Source organism: Medicago truncatula, chromosome 1, assembly GCF_003473485.1.
Source record: "Medicago truncatula cultivar Jemalong A17 chromosome 1, MtrunA17r5.0-ANR, whole genome shotgun sequence".
In the NCBI taxonomy this organism is placed as follows: Eukaryota; Viridiplantae; Streptophyta; class Magnoliopsida; order Fabales; family Fabaceae; genus Medicago; species Medicago truncatula.
Window position 1 is genome coordinate 9,788,241 of NC_053042.1, and position 11,608 is coordinate 9,799,848.

General features: G+C 33.7%; 1 pseudogene; it reads right to left on the reverse strand.

Moving 5' to 3' along the window:
* Positions 1-1,159: 1,159 nt before the first annotated feature.
* On the reverse strand, positions 1,160-9,171 carry LOC120577935 (DNA-directed RNA polymerase subunit beta-like; annotated as a pseudogene).
* Positions 9,172-11,608: the final 2,437 nt, after the last annotated feature.

An 11,608-nucleotide genomic window follows, 5' to 3' on the forward strand; every position in this document is an offset into this window, starting at 1 on the left:
CATTAATAGCATCATACTCTTGCCATAACCTCTGCAATTTACTAAAGTAAGTAATAACAGATCCACCATTTTGTTGAGTAGAGATTACCTCACGATACAATTGATATGCTCTTGATGCATCTTGGTTTACCGAATACGTCTCCTTCACGGTTTCCCAAATTTCCTTTGCTGCAGCCAAGCGAATGAAGAGGGATCTGGTTTCTTTGGTCATAGAATCCAGAAGCCAAGACTTGACCAAGCAGTTTTCATCTTCCCATGTTTCATATTCCTCAGATTTCTGGTCTATTGGTGTAGCCTTTGTTCTGGTGACGTAACCCCAACGTTTTCTGCCTCTGATCTTGTTTTGTGCATTCAACGACCACTCGACATAGTTGCTGCCGTCAAGTCGTTCCGGGGTTAGTGCATCATGATAGTGGATCGCAGCGGAAGAATTAGGTAACGGTTTCTCCGATTTATCATTCTCGGAAGAAGCCATAAGAAATTATTCAAAGAAACCAACAAGCACTGATTCCTATATTGTAGAGAGGAAGTCAGTGTTGGCTATGGATACCATATAGAAAAGTTTCAGAGAATAATTTCATATATATCTTTATAGAGTAATGGAACGTTACATATATACACAAGACTCCCTATAATTCCTCCTTTATTAAGGGAATGACAGCTGCCAATTAACTACACACTATACAATTAACTAATTTACATTTACTGCCATCATAATATATTACTGCCTAATTTAGCTAACAGAATATTTGACTTATCTTAACAAATAATTGTCCACCGTTTGGAAGCTTTATCAAATCGTTTTAGCAATTGTGCAGCTGGTAATTGACAAAAGTGATTTTAATTGATTCACGTAATTGCTAGTTCTCACATAGGCACATAGAGTTTATTGAATTGGTGATCTTTAGCTTTGGCACATAGCATTTTCACTTTTCAAGCCACCGATTGGGGTTTATTGATCCTCCTGTTTCCTCAATTTGTTGTACGCTTTGCCCTAGCTCCGGTGTGGCTTTGCCCGCCTTAGCCATGTTTGACTGACTGGAAGGCAGAGCTAGCGCCCCCAGCCCTCAACTTTGGAATCAAGGAATCACGACAGCTTTCAACAGTGCTCGCACCCTCACCTGTTAAGTCTATCGTCGCTCCTACGGTTCAGATGACATCAGCTGCACCTAAGCCCTCTTTTGCTCAGGCCCTGCTGTTCAAAAAGATTCCCTGTTCTTCCATCAAATATTCCGCTCTTTCCCGGATACTCGGGTTCAAATATCCATGGATTCGATGTTTGTTTACTGGCTTCATATAATTCAGAAAACTGCCTCCTGTTCATATCTCTCATCAAAAGGTGCTATTCGATAATGTGTATTTAGCATACTCCCAGCTAATCCGAGTGAACATTCCAATATCTGTCCTACATTCATTCGTGAGGGTACCCCTAATGCGTTGAAGACCATATCAATGGGTCTTCCATCTTGCAAATAAGGCATATCCTGTCTAGACAAAATCTTTGAAACGATACCTTTATTTCCATGTCTCCCGGCCACTTTATCACCTACTTTAATTTCACGTTTATGTGAAATATATATATAAATCGTTTATGGATTATAGCTAGAACCTGCTTTTTTTTTGGATCCATCTCACATCAATAACTCGGCCCCTACCACCCATAGGTAGTTTTAGACAAGTTTCCTTTGAGGTCGATACCTGAATCCCAAGTATAGCTCGTAATAATCTATCTTCCGGAGCATATGAGGATTCTTTGGCCATTTGAGGCGTTAATTTACCCACTAAAATATCCCCTGTTTCTACCCAAGATCCCAGAATCACAATTCCATTTTTGGCTAAATTTTGGAGTAAATGGGCTTCTAGATGTGGAATTTTATTAGTGATTCTTTCAGGACCATGGTTTGTCACATGAGTCTGAATTTCATATTTACGTATGTGAAAAGAAGTATACATATCTTCATAGACCAGACATTCACTAATGATTACAACATCTTCACAATTGTAACCTTCCCATGGCATATAAGCTACTAATACGTTTTTTCCCAGAGCGAGTTCACCGCCAACAGTAGCAGCACCATCTGCTAAAATATGCCCCTTTTTTACGCATTTACCTTTATGGCCACTTGGCGTTCCAATCCAGTTCCAACAATGAACTTTTCGGACCGAGAAAGAGGAACTGCTTGACGTTGCATATTAGAACTAATTAAAGCTCGATTCGCATCATTATGCTCAATAAAAGGAATCAGGGAAGCTCTAATAGAAAAATATTGGAAGGGAAAAATACTTCGAAGATGAACCTGTTCCCATGCAATAGTTAGAAATTCTTGACGGTATCGAGCTGGAACATTCTGCTCCTCCTGAATACCTCGATTCAATGCTAAAAAATTTCCCGTCGCTACCATATAGTATTCATCTCTACTTGGTGATAAATAAAGCATTCATATTCGTTTTGATCTCTCAGAAATTTCAAAAAATGGACTTTCTATAGACCCCTAACGACCAATCCTTGCGTAAATTGCGAAGGATCCAATAAGTCCTACATTGATTCCTTCCGAGGTGTCATTTGGACAAATGCGTCCATAGTGACTAGGATGGATATCCCGTATCCGAAAACTAGCAGTTCGCCCCGTCAATCCTCCAACACCCAAATAACTCAATTTTCTCCCATGAACTATTTGGGTCAATGGATTGGTTCGATCTAAAACTTGAGATTATGGGTGTAATCCAAAAAATGATTCATAAGTGGTTGTTAATGGAGTTGAAGTCACTAAATTCTGAGGAGTCGGTATCAATTTATATCTAATTGCTCTAGATATAGTTCCTCGAATTATATTTTCTAAACGAACGAGAGCCAATCCAAATTGATATTGTAATAGATCTGCTACGGAACGAATACATTTATTTTTCAAATGATTCATATCGTCAAGTGTACCCATTCCAAATTTCATTCCAATCAAATGATCTGCAACTGTCAATATATCTCGCGGTAACAAAAATGTATTGTTCTCGGGTGTATCAATATTCAGTTTCATATAAACAAATCTAGAATATCTGAGAACCATCAAACATGAAACTAAACACAATCAGTTTCATATAAACACTTATGCGTGAATCCAGATCGAGGGATAAATCCGTTAAAAACCAACATACACTTGCGGCAGATTCTCACTTAATAGCCTCTTACTATGTCACCAACTTACTTATCGTATAAGGATATCACTTGTCAAATCATTAAAAAAAAAAACCAAAATGCTAATTGGGGAAAATATGAAAATTGATGGACCAATACAAATTCGTGAGTTTAAATATAGGGAGACCAACATCAAAAGTAAAAGCAAACACACAAGATTAAAATTGTATTCAAACTTATATGAAATTTTCAAAAATTTGTACTTTTTTTTTTATTTTAAAAAATATAAAGCATTCTTTATGTCCATCTTTGAAGACTAATTCTCTCAAAGTAACTAAAATCTAATTAATGGGTTGAAAATGAAGATTTTTTACAGATGTAAAGGTGAATGATCGAACCCTAGACCAAATGGTTAAGGCATACAAGTATCTACCATGTTGTTGGGGACAACTTTCTAAGATTTAGAAAAAGGGACCATAATTGTGAATTAATGAAAATAAAAGGACCAAATATTTATTTGGTAATTTCACAATTCATAATTTTTAAACGTTAACGCAAAGAAAGCTAATTTGTTATTCTAGCTATAAATCAATAACAATTAGAATCATGAACCATTGGAGCTGATTTTGGTTCAGTTTTTTTTTTTTTTTTTTTTGAAGGAAGCTGATTTTGGTGTCAGTGTTGGAATGTGTTGTTTTGTTGAAGGATATTTATTTATTTTTTGATAAAAAATAAACGATATTCATTCATTCAAATTGATAAAGTACATCGATACAATACAAATTCGCTAAAAATAAAAAGGATGAATCTGTGAACAAACTCATAGTATCCATGTTAATAGCATTAAACGACAAAGTATCTATGCCTACAAATATGACTAATATGACTATATTCAAGTCTCCAGAATACTCATGTCTCCGGATCTGCAACATTGACGACGCCAAAGTCATTGATCGGATCTGCACTTTCAACCTGAATCAAATAAACACCGCACTAAGACGGGAAATCAATCACACCGCACATAGACGGGAAATCAAAATAAATAGAGTCGTTCATAGACAAAGAAATCACAAAACAAACGAAAGAAAACAGAAAATATGTGAAATCACTTATTCGATTATGATAGAAGGAAAAACAACTCAGAGGGTGATTTTTGGGTCAAAAATGACCCTAAATCACCCCTAGAGGATAAAAAGAAGAAGAAAAGGGTGACGACTAGGGTTTGAGAAATAGAGAGGAGAGAGGATGAAAGAGGTAATATTTTGATATATTTTTTTATTGTTATTTTCTTTTCACATGTATTGTCTGTTTATAATTTGGTTACCACTTATAATCATACTAGATTGATGACCCGTGCGGCGAAGATCTTTGTATAACGACAAAATGTAATAGTTTATAAGATCTTTGCACTAATCTGTTATTAATGCTTAATAAGTAATTTTTTTTTTATTATTTCCCTAAAAAAAAGTAATTTTTTTATTGCTACGATCAGGAGCTACAATTTACCATCCAAACCATTGCTATAACTGATTAAATTACAATTAAGGCTACATCTAAAGTTGAATGTGTAATTGTTTTAGTGACTTTGCCATTAACATAGGCCAAATAAAAAAAACGCCGGAGTTTATAATGGAAAAGAAATTTGATACTTAATTAAGGGAATTTCTACGGTACACTCATAAAGTGAGGTCCGGTACTCCTACTTCATAATTTTATAATGAACGATCATTTTTTATGTAATTAATAGCTATTTGTCAAAATTTATATTTTATAGAACATCATCTCATAAGAAAAAACATAATTTCATTATTTATAAGAATTATAGTAATTTTTCTTACATATTATCATAAAAAATAATGAATGTTCTCGATTATGAGTGATAAAAATTAAAAAAAAAAATAATTTTATTTTGTTGACATTTTTTATGAATAAGATTTATTTATTATAATTATAAATGATAAAAAATAATATTTTTCTTCAAAAAATAACTTATTTAACTATTAATTTAAAGAGTAGGTGTACTGGTACACTCAAATATATTGGGTGTACCATAGAATTTGCCCTTAATTAAACTAAAATTGTCTTCATGGAGAAACATAGTATAAAGCGTATAAACAGCAAATTGTTTTAGTGGCTTTGCCATTAACTGTATTGAATAACATCCTTATATAGGACAACCATTGATGACTATCATTTGAATATTCGAAGTTGTAACCGTAACGAAACATATTAGTTAGCAGTAGAATTCAACAATGACCTAATTATCTAATATCAACTTATGAAATATACATTGTATATTGCTTGAGGTGTTGTACACAGATCCTTCTTGAAACTATATTAGTTTCAGGAATATCATACTACATCAATTGTCTTCAAATTCTCTAAATTATGATGATTGTAAATTTTTAAGTGTAATTCTTCCTTAGATCTGAAGCTTAAACCTTAAAATCCTCAATTCATTCGTCTAAAATAATTAAGTATCAAGACACAGACAAAGTAAGCACTAATCAGATTGCCATTAAATTGCTTCATCAGTTTTTAAAGGGAAAATTGTCTCCACATTCATAGTTGACAAAATTCACAGAGACTAATAACAATAAAGTCTGATAATTAACCATGCTGAATTTATTCGCAAGAGCTTTAGCGACTTTGCCGTTAACAGATGCCAAATAAAAAAAACACCGCAATTTATAACGTAAAAGAAATTTGATAAATGGAGATGAGTTCAAATTTATGAGAATATATGACTGTACCACACCTAATAATTTCATGTAGTGGATCCGTAATATATTCCCGCAATGTATAAGTAGCATATGAAATTATTTGAAACTCATTCTATCTTCACTTGTAATTGTGAATTCCAAATTAAGATGTAATTTAAACCATTAAAAACTGATAATTATAAAACTGTTGAATTTGTGGCTATTATTTCAAATTATCGAGGACACAACAATAACAGTAAACAAAACAGTGCAGAAAAACTTTAAGTAAATTTTGTTATAAAGATTTCAAGAAACAAATTCATTAAATAAAACTGTAAAATAATCTCAAGATATATATATATATATATATATGTGTGTAACCATTAAAATAAAATATATTCAAGCTATACATTAGTAGTTTGTCGGCCAATATTTGCATTTCAAGCACACAATATATAAAACAAAGTTCAATTGGTAACTCTTTATGTATAATGTTGCTAAAAGTGCACACCTAAACATTCTTGCATTAGAAATTTTGAAAGAGTGATACAGCCAACTTTTTCAACTCTCTCTACTTTGCTCTATTTGACTCTGCTTTCTCCACCAACTTTACATTATAAAATTCATTTCACATTTAACTAAACATATCTTGAGATGAACCACTATGCTGCCAATACACGTTCATTCAATACAGTTAGATATGTAAATATGGCCACCACATCTGAATCTCGTGTAATACAATCAAAGTTCGATTTTATCTGCATGTGGAAAAACCCTAATTAGAAATTTCAAAAACATGAAGAAAAAAAAAAGCAACAAAAGGAAATGTGTGAGAGATCATAAGGATTTTCAAAAAGTAAGAAGGAATATTATGAATGCTTGTTCAATTCCAATACTCGTTTGCATGTATATATAGCAGAAAGGGAGGGTGAAGAGTTACGTATAATTGCTTTGGAAATAGCTATCCGACGGTTTTAAAAGCAGACTATGTTTTGAATTTCAAAGTGCAAATATTATGGAAGAGCTAACTAATAGTGCTAAAACCATGCCTTAATAAATGCATAGGAAGTGGATGGAACGTAAAAATAGGCAGACAAATTTTGAAATTTCAAATTGAACATATAGAAGGAGGGAATTTTTTTAGGATTTAGAGGATTGGCAAATTAATGCAATAGAATTAGAGGGAAAAATTAGATTAAGTAATGTCAAGACCTAATAAGCTTTAAGAATAAGTGAAGTGATTAGGGTTAGTATTAGCCAAACCTAAAAAAATTAGGGTTAGTATTAGGAGGGAAAAATTAGGTTAAGTTGCTGCAGACCTAATAAAATTAATAAATAAGGATAGGAGCGAAAATAGGATTGGATTGGATTCATGAGTGATCTGTTGTTTTTGATTTCAGAAGCATTTGAAAATAACATTTTGATTAAATTAATTAGGGTTAATTAAATATGGGTAATACAGTAAAATTAATCATTAAAGTTAGGTTAAATCTAGGGCAATATTTTGCGTTCGGGTTAACTTTAAGGAATAAGAGATGATTAGATTAAATCTAGGGCAACATTTTGCGTTCGAGTTAACTTTAAGGAATAAGAGATGATTGTTGAAAATTGTTGAAACATTACCGCCGAAGATGAGATTTAGCTGTGTTTAAGTCAGTGGAGTTTGATTATTAATTAATTAATTAATTATTACACTAACAATTTAGAGGATTGTTTTGTAATGGCAAAAATAAAATGAATTTTATTTATTAGAGCCTAGTTTCGATCCAGGAACCTATGGGTTATGGACCCACCACGCTTCCGCTGCGTCACTCTGATTTCTTGATCATGTTAGAGAGATTAATTTATGGTTCGATGATTATCTCCTTTATCATACAGTACACCATGAATAAATGAAGTTAACATGCAATCTTATAGAATAACAATTGTCATAACTTTTTTAATTAAGAGCTAGCTAAGTCCATTAGTTTTAAATTAATATCTTACGTTTCTGATTGTTTAATTTTTTGGTTTAGCTCGTCCACTTCGGACATTGCACACCTTCATCATATAATACTACACATGCAGATTTCATGGGTTATAAATTAGCATTGGCTTTTAGTTTTACAAAACTCGCCCTCAACTATTACTTTTAAATAATAAACATCAATGGTTTTTTCTTTCTTTTTTTTTTTCAAATTAAATTACGCGTTAATTTACACCATTATGTTTTTAAGTGGGTGTACATTAGCACTCATCACAAACATATAGCACTCATCACAAACATATAGCACAAAAGCGAAGGCTTAACCTTCATATCTCTGAATAGAAAAAGGTGGATTACTTAAAAGAGCAATGCTATTTGAACAACCTTTTATTGTTACAACTTCTTATACAACCAAACTATACAAAGGGATTTAGATAGTGACACAAAAATCAAAGTAATAGAGAGAGAAAGTAGAAGAACAATGTGAGTATGAGAGATAAAGTTGTCACAAAAGTTGTTAAAAAATGATTGTTCAAATATCATTTCTCTACTTAAAAAGGTGGATTACTTGGTAACAAACTGTGCAAAAACTGATAAAAAAAAAAAAAAGGGTAACCTAGGGTTTCTAGGGTTTATGAGATTATGAGAGAGAAGCTTGATGTGAAAAACTGAATTTTATGGAATGGTGAATCTAATGAACATTTACAAGGCATAGGAAGTTTATAGACATTGAGAAAAATAACGAACTCCCTTAACAAACTAGTTTCTTATGGAACAAGTAACTAACTAGTTTGTTACTTTATTCACAAGTAATCCAACTAACTACTAAACTAACAACGTAACAAACTTCTAACTAATGAATTATCATTCCAATAATATCCACGCCCGTTGCGGCTCAAAGTTACAAAGTTCATCTGCTCCTCACAAGTTTGCTGTCGAAAAGAACACTGGATCCTCTCCAAAGTCTGCAAGCATCTTGCACTCCAGTCCCTCCACTCCCCAATTAATTTTGTGCTTCCTTTTCCTCTGAATTTTAGATAATTTCTTACCAAAGTTAATGTCCTCATCAGATACATTGTGCGAATTAGAATCCTTGCCATGATCTTGTAAATCATGCGAGTCATTTAAATCAGAGTCCACATCACCGTTACGTCCTCTCCTTCTTGTGACTTGCTAGAGGCGACTTCACAGCTAGATATATCAAAATCATCAACAATAAAACCTTTCAAGTTTCCTTCTTCACTTTGTGATAAGTCCTCTATTGATCCAGCATCATTATCACGAGCATATTCATTTGTTGGAATACTTTGATGATAGTTGACCTTTTCTCTGGTTATAAGGTAGGCGCTAATAACCTTCTTTCCATCACTCATTTGCAATTAGCTGATGACACCTTGTTAATTGGGGATCGTAGTTGGGCAAATATTAGAGCTTGGAAAGCTTTACTCCTTCTTTTTGAAGCGACTTCAGGTCTTAAAGTGATGAACTTCCACAAAAGTATGTTAGTTGGTGTTAACATTCATGATTCTTGGTTGGCAGAGGCACCTTCTGTTCTTAATTGTAAATCGGGAAAACTTCCTTTTCTCTATCTGGGGCTGCCTATCGGTGGTGATCCTCGTAAACTAAAATTTTGGCAACCTATGATTGACCGCATTAAGTCAAGATTATCGGGTTGGAAGAGTACAAATCTATCATTGGGTGGTCGTTTAGTACTTTTGAAGTCTGTCTTGTCCTCTCTTTTGGTCTACTTTCTTTCTTTCTTCAAAGCTCCCGCATGTATCATTTCCTCTATTGAATCTATTTTTAATTGTTTTTATTTTATTTTGGGGATGTGAGGAGGTTAGGAAAATTTCTTGGATTAACTAGGAGACTATTTGTTCCAAAATAGAGAATGGAGGATTGGGGGTGCGGAGGATAAGGAAATTTAATTTGGCGTTACTTGTTAAATGGTGTTGGAGGATGAGGGTTGAAAATAGGAGTTTGTGGTATAGAGTTTTAGCAACACGATACAGGGAGGTAGGAGGAATAATCGCTGAGGAGGGGCGGTTTAACTCTGTTTGGTGGAATAATTTAATTAATATTTAAAATGGGGCTGGTGTGGGAAGTGGTCGGTGGTTTGATGCTAATGTTGGGCGGGAGGTAGGAGATGGTACACAAACTTTATTTTGGTGGGATCCTTGGATTGATGGCATGGTTTTGAAAAATAGTTCCAGTCGCCTTTTTGATCTTGCTACTAATAAAATGGCAACAGTGGCTGAAATGTATTCGCTTGGGTGGGGGGAGGAGGGTGAAGCTTGGAAGTGGCGGCATCGGTTGTTAGCTTAGGATGAGGAGAAGTTGCGGGAGTGTTGTGATTTCTTAACTAATATTGTTTTGCAGTCTAATCATTCTGACAGGTGGATTTGGCATTTACATGTATCCAACAAATATAACTTCACAAGTGCTTATAACCACTTGTTGTCATCAACAAATAACAACTTGGCAGCTGATCACATAACTAAAATTTGAAATAAGGAAGTGCCTTTAAAAGTCAGTCTTTTTGCTTGGCGTCTGTTGTGTATTAGATTACCAACAACAGACAATCTAGTTAAAAGACAAATTTTACAACCCAATGCTAAGTTTTGTGTGGGCGGATGTGGCATGATGGAAGACGCAAAACACTTATTTTTCTCGTGTGATTTCTTTGGTAAACTGTGGTATGGTATTTCTCATGGGCTTAGGTTCCACATAGTGTTTGCTGAACATGTGTCAGATCATTTGTATCAATTTGGCACCTTAGGTGGGTTTTTCCAAAAGCAACCGCTCAGCTTTTAATCTCATATGGCTTTCTTGTGTGTGGGTGATTTGGATAGAAAGAAACGCTCGGGTCTTTCATCTAAAAGAGGCCTCGTTTCATCAATTACTAGATAAAATTAAACTTCAATCATACTGGTGGCTGAAAGCGAACCGTCCTAGCTTTGCTTTTTCCTACCATTTGTGGTGGTTGAACCCTTTACCTTGTCTGGATATTTATCTGTAATGGAGTGGTTTGTCATTTGATCTTTTTATTTTGTTACCCTTTGTTTTGAGGTTGTAATTTGATACTCTTTCAACTGGGATTTTTGCACTTCTTATGCTGAACTTTCCAGACTTCAGTAATATATTCCATTTTACCTTCTTAAAAAAAAAAAAAACAGCCACACCTTTGCATAATTAAAAGAAGTTCGATATGAGGCAACAACAACAATTGGTTCATATTATTTTTTTTTTGGTTACAAAAAAAAATAAAAAAATTGAAAGTTTCCAAACACAATTCTACATAGTTAAAAATTGAAAGTTTCCATCCAGAAGTCCTAGCTCAACTGGCAAAATGCCGAAATTGTTAGGCCGGATGCCATGACCGGGGTTCGAACCCCGGTGCCTCCACTTGTGTGTGTGAGTTTTATAATGGCTTTGCCATTTCATCTATCTATCAAAAAAATTGAAAGTTTCCAAACACAATTCTACATAATTAAAAATATCACATAAACATAGAAGACGAATAAAAGAAAGCACTTTCACCTTCAATTCCAAAAACATCTCCTACATAATTGAAAGTTTCCAAACACAAAAACAATATCACCACGACGCATAGAATACAAACAAATTACATTCACCTTCAATTCCAAAAACAAAATCCAAAATTTTAAACAAAAAAAAAAAGCGTACAAAGCAGTTAAAAAAGAGTACTAAATCGATATATGACAATAGAATTTAGAAATTAATTCAATAACTTCTTGCAACAATTCTATTGTGATGACCAGTCAGAAAATATAGATATTCAGTTGAGTA